The 18,381-nt window shown below is 38.1% G+C and overlaps 1 long non-coding RNA gene across 1 annotated transcript in view; it reads left to right on the forward strand.

Annotated features, from left to right (window-relative positions):
- Positions 1 to 17,992, forward strand: part of LOC111927735 (uncharacterized) — a 43,056-nt gene extending 25,064 nt beyond the window's left edge. The window contains exons 6-12 of the long non-coding RNA XR_015286693.1: positions 4,224 to 4,281; positions 4,701 to 4,773; positions 14,012 to 14,166; positions 14,483 to 14,543; positions 16,342 to 16,512; positions 16,773 to 16,827; positions 17,143 to 17,992. This is a non-coding gene — a long non-coding RNA (uncharacterized LOC111927735). The remainder of the gene's footprint in view (positions 1 to 4,223; positions 4,282 to 4,700; positions 4,774 to 14,011; positions 14,167 to 14,482; positions 14,544 to 16,341; positions 16,513 to 16,772; positions 16,828 to 17,142) is intronic.
- Positions 17,993 to 18,381: the final 389 nt, after the last annotated feature.

Here is an 18,381-nt window from a genome sequence, read left to right on the forward strand (position 1 = left end):
AAAATCTGCAATATTAGGAAGATTTAGGAAGATCTGTGGGCTTCAACAACTTAATAACAGCAGCTGTTGTAAATAAACACAGTAGTGCTTATGTAGTGTAAAAGAGTAAGAATTAAGTTGAAATATATACCTCAATTCTATTATAATACAAAGATACAATTTAAATTTATGGGAAGATACAGTTAAGTTCATGAAGTAAGGAGCACAAAACAGACCTGCGATCCTGCAGTGGATTCACTCAAGCCAAACAATGTTGCAGACATAAGCATTTGGAACTTTCCAGAGGTATGATAGCTTCTTGAAAGCTTGAACCTGACCTGTTTTGTTCACTGCAATTTAAAACACTTGAGACTGCAGAGGCTAGATGAAAGGTTAGTGTTTTTTAAATTATAACATTCCAGAGCTGCTGAGACCAGCAGTAAAAGGTAGACCTTTAAGATAGGGCCTGTCAGGCTGCAAGAAGTTTCTTAGGAAGATCATTTCCATTTTCATCTGTCAAATTGCTTCTGCTGCTTCTGCTTCCCTTACTCATCTCACCAGCTCCTGCAGGTACACAGACCTTTCTGGTGTAACAGCTAAAACAAACTCCACACCTTGCCCCTCCTGAAGCAAACCTGTATGAATGTAGGAACACATGGCATTAATCCGTGTGTGTTTGCTTTATGTCTGTGTTTCAAAGTAAGTGTAGAGATGAAATGGCAGACAGAAAATAGGCATTTTAACCAGTACAACCTGTAAGGAAAAAGCAGGTTCCTTGGAGGTGCAAGACAAGGAAACTAACATTAATGCTATGAATGCTCCCAGGCAAAGTGACCATGGTTTGTTTGTTTGTTTGCTTGCTTCTTTTATCGGACCTATAGGGTTATTGAGGTGCTGGATACAGAGAGAAGATGTTTTCCTCAGCAGTTATGCCTCCAGAGAAAGGTCTGGGCTTATTCTCTTGCATGTTTTACAGCATATAATCAAATTATATCCCTGGTAGAAAACAGATACCAAGCCTAGTTATCTCCAGTGGGGATCCTGTTGGCTTTAGCAGATGTGGTTGTTCTGGAGGCATAAAGCAAAATTCTTATTGGAGGCTTAGCTCAGGTTGGTGCAAGCTGATAGTCTGAGCCAAAGAGTGTGACCTGGGAGGCAAAATTTTCTATTTCTTTAAACTTCAGAGAGCACAAACTTTGGTGCTCAAAACAGCCCAGTGCTGCCTACCAAGAACCATGCTCAGGGTTTCAGGGGAAGGAAATACCAAGGCCTAATGCATTACTTTTTGTATAGCAGTATAAGTCAGTATTTTGTTGTAATTAAGAAAAATGTCTGACAGGAGTACTGTGATACAATCTGGGAGATAGTAATCCTAAAGCATTTGCATTTCAAGTTATATATTTGGGTAAACTGAAATATCGAATATTCATCCAAAAAAAGAGAGAATTTGGAATTATTTAAATAAGGGATTTATTACCTACACTTAGTTTTTATTCATCTCAGCTACTGATTTAATAGCTCAGTCAGAATTCTCTAACTTTAAAGATTTAGTGAACTTATGGATTAAAATACTAAACTAGAATGAAATAATCTACACACTTCGTAATTGCAAAGTGTCCGAGGGCAGGCTATTGCAAAAAGATTGGAGGTTTCTTTTGCTGCTTCACTCCTCAGGTGAGAAGTTGTGTTTTCAAAGTTTGTGATTTCGGATACACGGGATTGGTAGGGAGCTATTAGTAATAGTGAATAAAACTATCTTCTATCTGCTAAGCTAGCTCTTTCAAACACAGTGCCGATCAATATACTTTTAATTCCTAGTCTGGGGCATTGATTATATGATTATACTATCACAGCATTAAACTATGAAACCTCAGTAACTCATGCCACATCCAGAAGATGGATTATGTATCATTAAGCAGATTCCCTGGCATGTTGATCTGGCTTTCTGGTTTCCAGTGTGCTCAAACAAAATGAAAACTAAAACCTTAGTACTGATCTTTTAAACAAATCACCATCAGACTCAACAACAACAACAAAAAACAAACGCCCCAAAACCCCCCAAAACTGCTCAGGGTGTCCCAAGTTGCCGCGAGATGAAAAGAGAAGAAACCCATTGATGGAGTGAAGTGGGAGTGTGTGTTTCAGGGTGTTTTCTGAAAAAGATATGTCAGCCTTCTGTAATGCCCTCTGGGCAAATATTTGGCCTCTGTAAGAACCTTTGGTTGTTGTGAGAATCCGTTGTAAAGAAAACAGAGGAAAAAGAATTCTTCTGAAAAACATTCTAGTTCAGCCACGTTTTCATCACTGAAAAAGGAAAGACCACCTATATGGTCCACCTAATTTCCTTTGAATTCAAAAAATCCAGTTTGCCATCACAGATAACCAGTTCAAATACCTCAAGTTTAGGTAATTCATCTGTGTGCAGGTATGAAACCAAGGCATCTTGTGCATTTTATATGCTTGGATGGATGCTCACTATGTCACAAACCCAGCAAGGTTCTATGCCTTTCTGGACTGATTGCTAGAAGCTGTAGGAGAAGAATGGATATCCAGATACATCTAATGAGGATCTTTATACCGATCCTTAAACTTCGCTCTAGTGTTTGAGAAACTTGACTAAATCAACCAAATAGATGAACACAGAAGCTCTTTCCTTCTAGTGCATACAAACCAAAAGCGCCTGGGAAATACTGGATCTCTGTGGGAAATGCACTCTGCTCCTCTTCCTTTGGAAAACATTTTCTGCTCTGCATAATCAAGAAGACATTAGGGCAGAAAGAAATAGTGGGATTATGTTCACTGGTATCCAGGGGTATCAGCTGTCTTCCATCAGTCAATGAAGTCAGAATTATCCTCTTTAAAATATCAAGGTACAGTTAACCCTTGTCATAGTCTCCCTTGTGTCAAAGCAAATCAAAGGCTTTTGACAGGACAGAGATTTAATTCAAAAATGTAAGTCTGAACCAAGGAGTAAAATACCTGGTAAAATTGACATCTATGAATTTGTGTTTAATTGCTGCTTAATTGTTTTCTTTTTTTTTTTTTTTTTTTTTAATAGACAGCTCTATCTCTTGTAAACCTTTACAGTATAGGCTAAATTATATTAAAGAAAGGGTATTTTATATTTTCTCTTCCACCCCCACCTTTCCATTAATTACACATTAAGTGTCATCCTTTGCACTTGCTGTTTCTGTTTGTCATAGACTGAATGTGATTATTGACATTTTAGGGCTCTGAATCTCAACCCATGGGTTTTGTTACTTATGTAGTGCAGTTAATATCTAGATGGGAGATTTTCAGTTCTGTTGTTGATGTTTTAACAGGGTTAGTCATGTATGCATGACTGAATCCATCTCCTTTCAGGTTAAATGCAACTAATATCACATCAAGGAACAGATTAACATCCCTAGTAGGGGGAAAAATGTAGAATTCAGCTCTTTAATAAAATTACACTGGAAATTCAAGATAATCCCTTTCATCAAGTTACATTTGAACAGATCTTTTTCTCCAGATCAGTGGATGAGTTCTTTATAAGAGCTGCATATTTACTTGTCCCATTTAAAAAGACTAATTTTAACAATGTGTGTATTTATGCTTCACTGGCCTACTAAACATGATTATCTTGCAGTTCAGTGACTTTTAGATGTGCATTACTCTAAGACACTTAATGGTAGAATTTGTTCAGTGAACTCTCAGTCCTTTATAAAACTTGGATACATGTCCTAATAACTTCCCCAAAATCAGCCTTACATCACACAAATCAAGGAAAGGTCGAGCAGTGGATACCTGGAATGGGTATTATGTGCATCCATGGTGTTCTGCAAGAATAACTGAGAGAAATTTATCCATCTATAGGTAATATCTGTGGCCCAGTATATGATGGAATAGCCATTTTTGGTTTGTGATGATGCCCTAGTGTTTCTACATGCTTTGCTAGCTGCTAGTTTCTGTAGTCTAAAAAGAGCTATAAGGTGCATACTGCTGTGTATGCCTTATATAGACCATATCTATATTTGACATTGTCTAAATTGCTTCTGGAAGCATCTCTGGCACCGTGTTAACACCTTCAACATCCCTCAAAATGCTTAGGAGAGCACAAGTTACTAAAATTAAAATCCATGCTGGGTTAATTTTAGTTAATCATCTGTAGAGATGAGAAAGATCCAGGCTTAAAAACATCCTTTGTCACTTCTTATTGTTTTTAGTATAGACTTAATATTTTAATGTTCTCATTGACCTGACAGGAAGATTGTGAAAATGTTCTGCCTCAAAAGAAGTCCAGTCTTCCCCATCAGCTTATGGGTGAGTTCAGAGAGTAGGGGGAAGACAGTCCCTGTATTTTTCTCATTCTTCTTTATGTTTTTTTCATTATCTCATTTGATGGACCTATTTACTAAACTGCTTTAATCTGTGTAACATATACAGACTAATGTGAAATGTCAAGATTCAACTGCAGTTGCAAGAGTTAGCAATATCTTTTAGTATTCAAGACACAAAACAGGGTTTATTTTTTTATGACTTTCCCAAGCCATGCTGATGGCAGAAGTTAGTATATTTACAATTAAGTAGATACTGAGAAGAATTGAAAGACTAAATAGCCACAGTTTTGAATAGTCCCTTGGAATTTCTGCAAAGAGGTAAAGACTCCTTCTTTCTTGTAGAATATTAATGTTTGAGCCTAACCTATTCTTCCTCTTAAATTTTCTAATGCTGCTGTGCAGAGCTGACATGTCAAGCCCTAGGAGTTTACCCTTGTTGTTCCGCATCTTTATCAACAACTCAGTCTCTATCCAGGTACGTTTACTTGTGTTATACTGTCTTTTCTATTTTCTTCCCCATCTTGAGGAAGAAGATAAAGATATGGTAGTGCGTTCCTTCCTTTATATTCTGAATTTATTTTTGCAGTCATCTTACGGGATAGACAGTCTTACTTGGAAACCAAAAAGAAAAGGAAGGCAAAGTTTCTTTGAACTATTTATCAAAGTTAGTAATAATCATAATAAAGTAAAGCAGGTGTTTAAACTTAACTGAAAGTCTGTGAGTTTATAAAATCATGAAATAGTAAATATATTTAAGCATCAAAACCTTAAACAACAAGCACAATTACCTGTCTACTCCTTATTCACAAAGTGCATACCAGATAAATCCCCTTACAATTTTAGGGGAAAAAAATCTATGAAAATGTCATTATTTTCTTTTAATAAATTTACAACATGAGAAAGGCTCTAATATTAATAATTTAACTATTTTCCTACTGTAGAACTGTTCAAAATTCTGCTTGGTTTCTCTCCTGAACTTAAAATATTTTTCATGTCTTTTAGCTCACGCACTATCTCCATTCCTACTGATCCCTAAACCATACTCTTTGTTTTTTCAAATTTATAAAAAGAACTGTAGTTTTATGGATATATAGATATATTTACCTGGCTATCAATCCTGGGTGTCATTTTTATTCCTTGCTCATTGGCTCTTTTGTCTTTAATTTGTCACAGTTTCTTCCACGATTTCTCCTAAAACTGGATGTTTGACATGATCACCAGGACCTTGGGAGTTCTCTCCCTTCTTGTTTCTGAAAGATTAAGAGGGAGGAATAATCAATCAAATATAGGGCTTAGAGTTCATAAGCAAAGCTGTTCAGTAGCATAAGCCTTATCCCTTGTACCAGCTAGCAGCCTTGAAGAGTGGTGGAGCAGTCAGGTACACGCCAGGTGGAGGGTGCCAGGCTCTTTGCAGAGCTATGTGGCTCTGCAGAGTAGTAAGTGAAGACTGTTGTTCCTGTCTCTCTTCTGTGCCCTTTACAGTAGTTAATTACCCACTGCTTTTAGATCTGGCACTGAAAGCTGAAGCAGTGCTTCAGTATCAGGTTTAAGTCTTGTTTGGTTTTCACAGGGGTGTGATAACCTGTACAGAGGTTGTTTCCTGGGTGTTTGGATTTTTTTCTCTGACAATCAATAGAGGTCTGAAGGAATGTGTTGTTGAATCTAGCATTACTTCTGCACATCAGGAAGCGAAATACAGTTGGAGACCTCATGATTGTGCTGCATGAAGCATGCAGGTGACACCCTTGCAGGTTTCAAAACAATTGTAAAAAATACAGTCACAAGCTCCTCATTCATTTTCTTATCCACAGACCAACTCAGAAAACAGTCTCCTTCAGAGAGCACCAACTGGTCTAGTCAAATCAAGAGATCACCTCTTGGGAATTTAGGCTAAGAGATTCTCTCTGTTCATATTCTTTGGCAACACAAACATAAACTTCCCCAATAGACAAATTAAGAATTATTGGAATAAATGGCTTATAGTTGAGGTAACATTTCTTAAGATGTTTAGAAGGGAAATGAAAGCATAAATTAGTCATATTGCCAGTAAAGTTATTCCCTGTCACAGCCTTTCCATTTCTCCTCTAAACCACTAATGAACACTCTAGCTGTAGAAGAAGCACAAACATTGTGCTCCCTAGTTTGTGCTTTTGGCAGTTCATAATATGTCAGTGTCTGCACTGTCAAATTCTGCTTCAGATCAGTTGGCCGCAGATCTGGCACTAAGACAAATATGTTTAAATTGCACACAGTCCAAAGAAGTGGGGAAGTCTCTGCAGGTTTAGGTATGAATACAGCCCTTTCTTCTGTCAGGTGTTTTGAAATTAGAAGTTTTCACTAAAATTACTGGTATAATCCCTGCTACAAATAGTCTCTGTTTCCTCTCTGTACTGGTAAGGTGCTGCTCCCAGAGTATAAACAAACAGTGATTCATTAGCACAATGACACAGAACAACAGATGACCTTGCATATGAATAGGTTATTCTTCTACTTCAGTTACCACAATGAATCATTTCCCTCTTGTGCTCCTCCTTCCCTTCTACTTGAGTACATTTCTTATTATTCAGAATTCTCATCTTGAAAGATCAGTTGTCCCTGGAGGTCAAGAGGGGAAGGATCCTCACTCACACAGAGCGCAGAGGAACACAACTCTGCTGAGCCATCAGGAAGCCTCCTGGTTTTGCAGGCAGTTCTCTGGTTATCAGTGCTATATTTACTGTTTTACATTGGACCATACTTTCAACACTTTGTGTCCTCCTGACACAAGGTATGTTTCACGAGTGAAAGCATAAATTGTCCACCAAAATTCTATTTTCTTCTGTGGAGGTCTCATTGACTACTGGAGACTGAGTGAATGTAAATTTAACATCAAGATTGTCCACTGGAAAATCCATTAGAATGAGTGTCTTTTGTCAGTATTTAGAAAGCAGTTAGCACGTTTCAGTTTTCTTATTCTCCACCCCACCTGAACACAGGGAAGCCTTGTTCTGAACTTGCTATCCCCACAAGCCCTTATGTTTCTTAAAATACCTCTATATGAAGATTTCCTGAAGGGCTTCCAGAAACTGGTACTTAGTAGTATCTGGTTATTTTTTTTTGAAACTTTTTTGCTTAGGTAAATGTTAAAAACAATCTCACATCTATATAGTGATTTGGCATCTGGCCATTTGTCCCTGCTGCATATCAGTGGTAGTCAGCTGAGTTGGCTGACTTTTACATACAAAAACATCCTGTTCTAGCTGAAGCTGCTGGTGAAAAGACTTCTGAAAAGTCTGTTGGTGAAAGCTGGCAATTGCAACAATCCTGTTCCTAGAAGTACAATGGCTGATATTAATAATGGCTTTGTAGGGCCAAACAGTCCCTTTGGCAAGGGGATATAGGCATTGTGCCACCCAGATGGATGAAGCATGAGTTTACATACCTGGACTGTTTAAATAATGCTGAGGTTTGAGGTGAGAAGAGTGGAGAATCACTGTCATTCTTCAAATGCTTAGTGACTTGCTGCAAAAGAAGGACAATATTTCAGAATCCATGCTGGATAAGACAAAAGTAACAGGCTTAAGTTATAGTAAGTAAGGCTTAGACACTAGGAGAAAAAGTGTTTTCCTAAAAATTTTCCAAAAGATAAGGATGAATTAATCACAGGAATCCAAGGGTACATCAAGCCTACGGGACCTGAAGAAATGCTAAGCCACTATTCAACATACTAGAGAAGTTGTGTCAGTCTGGTGAAGTTCCCACCAGCTGGAAAAGGGGAAACATAACCCCCATTTTGAATGAGGGAAAAAAGAAAGGTCTGGGGAACTACAGGCCAGTCAATCTCACCTGGTGCCTAGAAAGATAAGGGAGAAAATCCTTCTGGAATCTGTGCTATGACACATAGAAAATAAGGAGGTGATTGGTGACAGCCAACATGGTTTCATTAAAGGCAAATCAAAATAGTACCTCAGAGGCAAAGATCTTTCCTTACTTTCCATATACAAGTTACAAGCTGCAATAGTAATGGGCAAAGAGCAAGCTGTCATCTCTGCTTCTGCCAAGGACTTCCTTCAAGTGCTCCACTCATCCTCATTAATATTTTTTCATTAATGTTTATTTAATATTGATTATTCTGATACTGCAATTACAAGTCTGTAGACCCTGAGAAGAGTGAAGTGCATCTGAAATGAAATACACGACTATCATATTTTAATTTCTGGTAATTAGAATTATAATGATTTGTTGTAACTGTGGCTATCTAGCTATTAAAAATGTATTTACTGTCTATAATGCAAAAATTAGAAGGAAAAAAGTAGTTCTTGTCTATGTATCATAAATGAGGTAAAGAATATAGATTTATGTTGTACATATTGAAAACATTTTTCCAGAGTACCAGGATATCGTTCTAAGCAGTTTAAACATATGGCTACATAAATCAATTACATTCTTCTGAGAAACAGTTAGATGAAGCAATTTTTTATTTTTGAATCTCATGTGCAGCCATTCCAAGAAAAAGGAGTGTATTTAAATCAATTACAGGATTAATCTGAAGAGAAGCACATTAATAATCTGAGAAGAACTGACTAAACAAATACTACTTTGATTGCCAGCATCAAGTTCAAATTCACTTTTCAATTACTTTGTCATCATTTAAAGGTTTTTATGGTCATTATGGCAGCTGCAGAACCTGACATGTGTGGCAGAGTTAGACCAGTGGGTGGACTCAGTCACAGTAATTATTTTTTCTGGTGATATATATAGTGTCCTAAAGCATCACAGCTTAAAGTCAACAGATCCTTAAGAGACAAATTCTAATGGGTTCAGGTAAACAGACAAGAAAGCAGACACTGTGTCCAAACAACATCTCAAAATGATCAATAGAAGTCAACCTTTGACCCTGCTATTCATTTGTCTCTTTTTCTTATGAGAGAGATTAATGGAAGAAGTTACAGACTGGACTGCAAGTATTGACACCCCTCTGTTTTTTTCTTTAAGGTCATATGCACAGGTATCTGAAGGAAGAACAAATTAATTTAAAATTGGGTATGAGAGAAGTCCTGAAGATGAAGCTAGGAAAATAATTAAGGAATATAATGTGAAATTATGAAAAGAGCACAGAAATATCCCAAATTCTGCTTTGACTTGCACCCCAGAAAAGCCAAATTGTTTAGTGAAACAGGCTTGGCAGGTTTGTCCCCAGAAGTAAAGTTTATTTCAGTTCAGTAAAACATGTTTAAAGTATTATTTAAGTATTCAAGAAAAAATAGGAAATTGTTCTGGGTTTTTTTCCTTTTTTCTTAAGCAGTCATTTTGTTCTGTGTAGAAACGGAGTACCTTCAAAAGAGAAACATGCTGTAACAAGCAGAGAGTCAATTTAAAAATCAACTTGAGTCATACCTTCAGTTTTAGTAGGGTCCTGATTGAAAGTAATTTGACACTTGCCATGTTTTTAGATCAAATATTTATATTAAATGGTATGCAAAAGAAGATTGTCCGAATATGTGTCAACCAGATCTGCTAAATTTTGGAGGTTTTGCAGTGCTCACCCAACTCTGTTTACAGATAAGGAACATTTGCCATGTGTACTCCTTAAAGTCAACTTGTCCAATATTGAGACTCTCCCTCTGGTTTTCAAATATTCTGCATTTCCTTCAACTTCTGTGACCCACTCAATCAAACAGATGTTTTTATCCCTTTTGTACTTCCACTTGCATTGGTCTTGTTTTTGTGGATTAAATATTCACCAAGGAACCTGACTCCCGTCAGATGAGGAGTTCATTACTTGCAGGCTGAGCAGAGTAGGCAAACTCCAAATGCTGATCATGGTACAGGTAAATTGAAAAACTTCAGGAGACGTGCATGATTAGGTAGGTGACAAGTGGAGAGGTTGCTGGGATAGAAAAAGGGCATGGTTAAGCAATGGGCATCAGATCCATCCTGTTTCTCCCATGGTGGAATGCAAGACACTACAACTCAGAAGAGGTTAATGTAGAATATTTGGCCACAGAGAGTGTTTCTGGCTCTACCAAAACTCTAGGAAGTTAATTCCTGAAGATTATTCTGCATACCAAATGTTAATGTAAGAACATGAAATGCATGGGGGGGGTTGGTGGTGGGGGGAAGAGAAGCACATTATTGTGACAAAAGTATTGGGAAAATCAGAAGTAGGTAAATATAGAATCAGTGATGCAGTGGAATTATAGGTGCCATTCTAGGATGATAAACAGTTACCTGGGCTGCTGCTTAAGCTCAGAAAAGCTAGAAGAAACTTCCACTGTGTTTGCCACATCCAAAAGATCAAAGTGTATGCTTGGATATAATCCAATCAGCAATAAAATCATTACAATTCTTTTTCTAGCAAATCCAGTCAATATGTCGATCATACAGATTAACACTCCTACGACAGCAGATGACAAAGATGCAGTTGATGAATTCTATCAACAGCTTGAAGAGACATTAATTAAAATTGAAGTAAAGCTATCACCCTTGCAAGTGGGGACATAACTGTGGAAGTCTGGCTGTCAGATGTTTGGCTCGCCAAAAGAAATGGGAAATGACTACTTATTGTTGTTTTTAGAATGAAGGGGCATCTGGTTGAACTTTTTTGCCTTCATGTTCATTCCCTCTTCATTTAACACCTAAGCTGAATGTCCAAGATATTTGTATAGATGGCTATGGCACAATGAGTAAGAGCCAGGCAATGCTGAAGGATGAATATGCAACAAGCAAAGAACACCCTGAGTCCAAAGATAAGTTTTTGGCTTCTAGGATGTCAAAATATGGATATTCAGCAGCCCATTGCTTCTTGTCCAGACACAGAAAAATCTATGTGATGTCTGTCCAAAAGAGGTTGGCTGCATTGGCATGAAGGAGCAGCCAGTTAACCCAAATGGGCTATGAAATAAAACTGCCAAGTACAAGCTACCAGTAGACACATCCTGGTAAATCAGGACTGTGCTCTGAACATCTGTGAACAGCAGCAAGCAACCATTTCATAAGGCAACATGTGAATAGTAACATATGCTGCCCAGACTTTTTCAAAATGTATAGAGGATTTTCTTTGAGACAAGCTCTGAAAGAATTTGCGAACTGAAAAGGAAAGTCATGTCCCACTCCTATCCCACCCCAGGAAACAAGTCAGATGGGTCAATGAGATGACAAGGCAAGCTGCAGTCCTAGATAATCAGCAGCATATGCTGGAGTTAGTGGAAACCCATGAGTGGAAACCAGATTACGGATATTAATGTGGGAGGGAATGAAATATCTCTATACTGACCAAAGGAGCAGATGCAAGCAAACTTTGCCTAGTGATCAACTGCAGAAGAAATAGATAAGGCTCAGTTATTTGGAAACTTTTATATCCAACCACAAAGGTGTTCAAAAGGAAATTGAGGCAGAATTCCAATTCAGCTGTATCTTCTCACAGAAAAAAAGCATAAGAAATCTTAGAAACATTTATTAAAGTACAAGGTTCAACTGGTGCAAATAGGAATGGTTGAGGGAGCTGGGATTGTTTAGCCTGGAGAAAAGGGGGCTCAGGGGGGATCTCATTGCTCTGTACACAACCCAAAAGGAGGTTGCAGCCAGGTGGGGTCAGTCTCTTCTGCTGTATCTCAAGTGAAAGGATGAGAGGAAATAGTCTTATTGCGTCAGAGGAGGTTCAGATTAGATACTAGAAATTTTTTTTCACTGAAAGAGTGGTTAGGGATTGGAATAAGTTTCCCAGGTGGGTGGTGGAGTCACAATCTTAGGAAGTTTGAAGAGATGTGTAGACGTGGCACTTGGGGATATGGGTTAGAGGAAATTATGTGGGTGCTGGGTTGATGGCTGGGCAAATGATCTTGAAGCTCTCTTCCAAAAAAACTTATTTTTAAGTCCAAGAGAGTGAAGGGAAAAAAGCAGAAAAATGCTTATTCTTCACCTAATTTTCTTCCCATTGTACATAGATCAATACCTTGATAGCTTAGCCTGTGTTCCAGGTCTATCTTCTAAAACATCAGCAAAAGCACTGCCACAAGCACTGACTTCACATAATTTATATAGATCTTACTCCAAATTACTTAAGCTGGCACTAGAAGGAAGTATTAATGTCATCAGGTGCAATATCCACCTTTTGGCAAATGTCTTCCCTGAGAATATCAGGTTAGTTATGTGCTACATGACTCTAATGGAGTAGTACTGGGAGGCAAACAGTAGTTAGGCTTAACATGGATAAATCTCTTGTACTTTTAGATCTCTGAAATCCAGTTATTATTTTCTTTTTACCTCACTGCTTTTGCAACCTTTTTATATTGCCCAGTTGTATTTTTCTGAGTCACACCTACAGTAATTTTTTAAAAAGCCAACCAAACAAAACAACTAGTTAAAAAAAAACTAGTTTTGCTTTTGATGGAAAATCTAAATAGATTGAAATACAGCACATCTCTGAGCTCTGCTGCTTTTATATCCAAACTTTGAGCTACAGTCACTGAGTTTATCAAGCTCATTACATTTTTTGTCTACTGCCATGCATTTCATTTCCTACAGGCTTAAATACTACACATAAGTTCAAGAAACCATAAAGATATCTGAACTCACAGATTCAATAGAATAAACTGGCTCTTGTAGTACTTTTTTCCCTGCTCACCCTCCCCATCGAAGTAAAACCCCCAAACCACCTATTCTATTTCCGAGTTCTACAGTATCTTCATCCACCATTTCTTTTATGCATTTAATGTGTGCATTTAATTGTGCTCTTTCCCTTCTTTTGATGCACAGAGAGAGATCAAATTAAACCAAGCAGTATGTAGTCAAGGCAGCGTTGGTCTTTGTTCTATTTGTTTCAGTTGAAGATGATCCCATATTCACAGAATCACAGAAAATTTACTCAGAATATTTGGCAGTGACACACAAAGATCATCAAATACAATCCTCAAGTGAATGGCCAATATAGGGATAGCACCCATCACCTTGGCTCTATTAGCACCCTTTTCTAACCAACTGAGCCCATCTCAGGGCTGATGCTCATTGCTTATGGTTCAATTTAGATAATTAATTTTTTTTAAATATCAAACTATTTTCATGCTGTGAGAAAGGAATCTGTAGATTGGAATTCTCCCTCCCAGTCCTTGTTTTCAACATCCTAAATTGCAGGTTTCATGCTGAATTACAGAAATAGCTGAAGAAGGCTTCATGGTCTCCAGAATGTAATTCAGGATATTAATTCTCTGCACCTTCCTCTTCCATTTATGATTTTTCAGTCTTTGAAATACAATGCAGTAGTCATTTTGATGCTATTCAGACTTCTATCTTGTGTGTTTTATAGGTGAGAAAACCACCACCAACTGCTTTTTCTGGATTTATTCTTGAAAAATTAAAACAGTATAATACCACAAAAGGGAAAAAAAGACCATGTTTGATGAGCAGATCAAATGCACAAAATGATAACTTGGGGTTTTTCCAAAGGACATTTTCCTTTACCCAGACATGCTTTTTCTCCTTGTTGCTGTCATGATTGATTAGTGAAGCACCAAACAATCCATGTAATTATTCACCAACTGCAGACCATCTGGAGCTAGGAATTTGCAGTCTCTTTCTAGAAATGTATCTGCACTGGGTTTGCTGCACGCTTTTGAGCCTAGTACTTAATCACTACATGTGGGAGGTGTTAACTAGGGAATTGCCTTTCCAGTCTAACTACATTATCATTTATATTGTGCTGTAAATGTCTGTAATATTTAAAATCCTTTTCAAAGGGTTAGAAGTGCAACACACATAACAGCTTATACCCCAAAGAGCATCGAGTTGAAGTGCACAAGTGGATCCCACAAAATAAAAGGCAAATGATGGGGGAAGAGTGGCTGCAAGAGAGGTAAAGGAACAGATGTCAGAAATTTTTTTGGAGGAGGAGGTGAGTGAGGAGGAGGGAAGTTGTTCCCATGTGAAAGATGATCTAAAATGGGGAGTGGGCGAAGGAAATGATTTGGAGTTTCTTACAAGTATGTCTACTGTCCTATCAAGAAGTGTTTGCGCTTTTGAAAGGATGGCTAAATTTGACAGGAAAAATAAACCTTTTAAACATGCTAACGTAAAAAGAAATGTAAAACTGTTGCCCATTGCACGGTTTAGACATCCTATGGACTACGAAATAGCTGTTATCAAAATAATGCATGTCTAACAACCAGAAACTTGTAAACTCAACCTGAATTGTATCTCTCATCCTTCAGAGACCAGGAAAAACAGCACAGCCTTAAGAAAGACCTGAAGGTCAACAATTTGAACAGCAAGGTAAATATTCTGGCTTTGTGGAGATTAGGCAGGAAGGAGGGAGGCTTGTTCCTCTGGGAATACCACTGGGAATACCATTGTGAGCACCAGACTCTGTCCGTTTACAGTTAAACCAGCAACTGCCCACGTTTTTCACTGTGGTGCTTCACATATGCCCAGTCATGACTGGGAATGCCACACCTTAGCAATATGGTCTTTTTGGCTGAGACTTTAGAAACAGCTCTGTCATTATTGTTGAAGCTATAAATATCTGTTCAGAAGGAAACATTAAATGTGAAAGGACATCTATGTCTAGGATAATGTCTGTTTTCCAGGGGGAAACATCCACCCTGCTTCATGCACTATTACGCTTCTTCAGAGCTGGTTTCTGCAGCTCTTATAACATATATAGTGGGGCTATTGTCTATATGGTCTAAGTATTTTGTTAGTATCTCAGTACAATATCTGTTCCTCCTTCCAAGACCCAACAACAACTTTATTTTACAAAGAGGGGGGTATGGGGGAGGTTTGTTGCATATGCAGTTTGCCTCCAAATGCATGCCACAATGCAAACATATGGGCTGCATCTCTTTATGCTAATCAACATCATAAAGCCGTGGCCTGGGTTCTGGCAGAGTTTTAACTATATAACTAAGGTCTCTTCCTATAATCTGTCCTTGCTACTCAAGAAAAATGGACCTTGTCCTAGTGCTGAGCCATGCTGTGTCATTGTCTGGGGGAGCACCAATTCCTCCGGACCAAATTCAAACCAGACCGTGCTACCAATCCAACAAGATAAATGGTAATGTGCTGAATTCATTCCCTGTTTAGACTGGAATAGGCATAACAATAGCATATATCCAATTCATAACCATTTTTAGGCAGCAGATAATGATCAGGAAGCCTCCCTAACACCCCTTTTTCCTGGTTTCTTACAAACTGTACCTAAGGAATAGTAGCCACCAAGCAGGCTGGAATAATCTGTCTCCTATTGGGATGTCAACTACTCCCCATATTTTGCCCCACTCATTGTGTCTGGTTCTGTCATTCATTCACCGTGATGCACTTTAATCTTATCCTTAAATAATTTTCCATCCCTTCCCAGCTTGGAGCTTCTTGAGTTTTTTCTCAACAATTTCCATCCCATATAAAAATAATTAAAAACAGACATTAATATTAGTCTCAGATCCCCGTGGAATCAGTCTTGATGCTGGGCCACAGTTAATGAGCAGATTTTTGTAACTAGTTGCATATGGCAAATGAAGGGGCAGGCAAATTAGGTGAGGAATGATTCTTTCTACTAATCCTGTAATTAAGAAAAGGTGAGAACCAGTAAATATCACCAAAGTTGTCATATAAGTCTTAGCAATATTTTACATTCTATCACACTTATTCTGTCTCTCTGAGCAGGCAGCTGCTAGACTTAACTACAGTAAGATAATGTCAGAAAACAGAAGCAAAATATTTTGATCTGGGGACTGCAGAGCTGTGGGTGGTGTTAACTGTGGCCTCCTTGTAGATCAGAGACAAACCAGGAAGAACTTACAGAAGAGTGAGAAGCTAAACTATACTGTTACCAAATTAATGTGCTTTTCTTGCTTAAGTCACTGCAAGGTTCATCATAGTCTCCAGTGGAGTCAGAATTTCCTCTCCAGTACTTAAAATTCTACCAGGTTAACAGAAAAAGACACAAAAAATTACTTGCTGTTCATTTTTGGAGACTAGATATATTTATATGTGTAGTTGGTGTACTCCACTTAGCCACATCCCAGCTCTATGTTGTAGAATACTCAACATTCTCTAAGTTTTCCACTCCTAGGTGCCTTGATTTCTACTAGCTGGGAATCTTGGCATATGTAACAGATAGAAATCCTGGTCTGTGCTGAGCTTGTCTCTAGTCTGGATGACCACAGGATACCTGAGAACATCATGGCACGTATCCACGCATCACTTCAGATGCAAGAAAATCTCTGTCTTCAGAATGAAAGAGGTTGGTACCAACAGATGGACAAGTCTATTTACTTCCAGTCAAAGTTCAGTCTTTTTACCTGGAGATACTGCTGTTTCATTAAATAATGCTCATTGTGTAATGCTACTTAGCACAGTATGAAAGTGCTTTAACCGGGCTGGAGGGTGAACAGTAGAATGATCTACATTAACAGGACAGTGGAAATCATTTGGTATTACCTTGTCTGATTCAGTCCATTCTTCCTATGTAAATTTTATTACTTTTTTGTTAAACTAACACAGGTCCAACATGAAAAGGAAAGAGGGGAAAGAGAAGGAGAAACAATTGGCCTGTCAGGTAAGAGGAATCCCACCTCTATTACCCCTCCAGGATTCTTCCTGGATACATTTAGAAGTCCCATATGCCAAGGAAACAGATGACTGTTGGGGCTATATCTGGGCTGTGTATTTGCCAAGTTGGAAAAAAAAAAAAGGGATTTTATAATCAGGTCTACCAAAATCCATGTTTTAGGGGAAAACTTCATCACAAGCAAATTAGGTGGTAAGGCAAAAATGCCTTCATGTTTTCCAGAAGCACCCTACATAGCCCTTAAAGCAAGTAAGTCTTGTAGTTTGGTGTTACTCATTCCTAAAGGAGAATTTTTCTTCCTAGCATCCAGGAGTGCCCTCAGGAAGAAGGGAGAGTTTGTAATCTGACCCTTGGCAAGCTGTGATGAGGCTGTATGGCCACTGACATTTTGTCTGTCCAGTCTCTTGAAGGACTCTGTATCTGTGCCATGCTGATCCATACACATGAGAGATGATTTCATGAGTAAGGGACAAGGAAGACAGGCAAAGATTTTTAAAATTGGGATGTTTTCCTGCTTCCATCTAAACTAAGACTAGTTATCAGATTAATTCATAAACACCATCAGCCACTGACAGTTATTTGCTGCTTCCAGATTAAACAGAATTCAGATCAATCATCAAGAGGCAAAGGGTCTCTCACTCACTAGCAACCCTGGGAGCCATCAGTTTCCCAAGAGCATCAGGTTTTATAGGAATGTCAGGAAGTATGCAGTAGTCATGGTGTATGGTATGCTTGAAATATTAATGAATTTTCTAGCTAAAATGTACTTGACTTACTGTAATTAAACAGCAGAAGACTTCTTTAAGATGCATTCCTAGAGAAAGTTAAATACTGTTTCTGTTACATGTCATTCTTCAAAGACAGCATCTGAAATAGGTATCTGAAGTGTAGCATTTGAATAGTGTTTCATTTACCCCAGACTTCAGTGTAGCAGCCTTCCCTGAATTTAATAAGTCTGCATTAGAATGAGCACTGTCCAGAGTCACCTGAGTCAATGAAAAGCAATTTAATTCACTGTATGGAGAGGCACAAGGTGTCTCTCTCCTCCTGCCCCCAAAGTAGATTAAATGAAAAGCTTTCTTAGGCATTGAATGAATACTTTCAGGATTGTGTATCATACTCTGATCTCTATAAAATCTTGTGTAAATGTGTATATTTGGGTCACTGTGTATTTGTTCAACAATGGAAAGGTGAGCTGAACATAAATTAATACACTGCTCTTACCATACAGAAAGACAGCTATTTAATTCACTGAAATGGAATAAAAATAAAAGGAGCAAAATAGCTGAAACACAAGTAGTATAAATACGACGGCTGTGATAATCTATGCGTATGTGGTTTTATTCTTTGCAGCTCAGTAACACCTTCAATGTCGCTTATACAGGGCATGCACTAGGAAATCATGTCACTATTGGGCTCTTTGGTGACATGGCAAAGTGAAATATTCTGGGCTGGTGTAAATACATGATACATGTTATTTAACATGGCAGTAATACTATTTCTGATGACTGTACATCAATGAAGACCATGAAGAGTGGGCCT

This window comes from Cyanistes caeruleus, chromosome 5 (assembly GCF_971803275.1).
Source record: "Cyanistes caeruleus chromosome 5, bCyaCae1.hap1.1, whole genome shotgun sequence".
Taxonomy (NCBI): Eukaryota; Metazoa; Chordata; class Aves; order Passeriformes; family Paridae; genus Cyanistes; species Cyanistes caeruleus.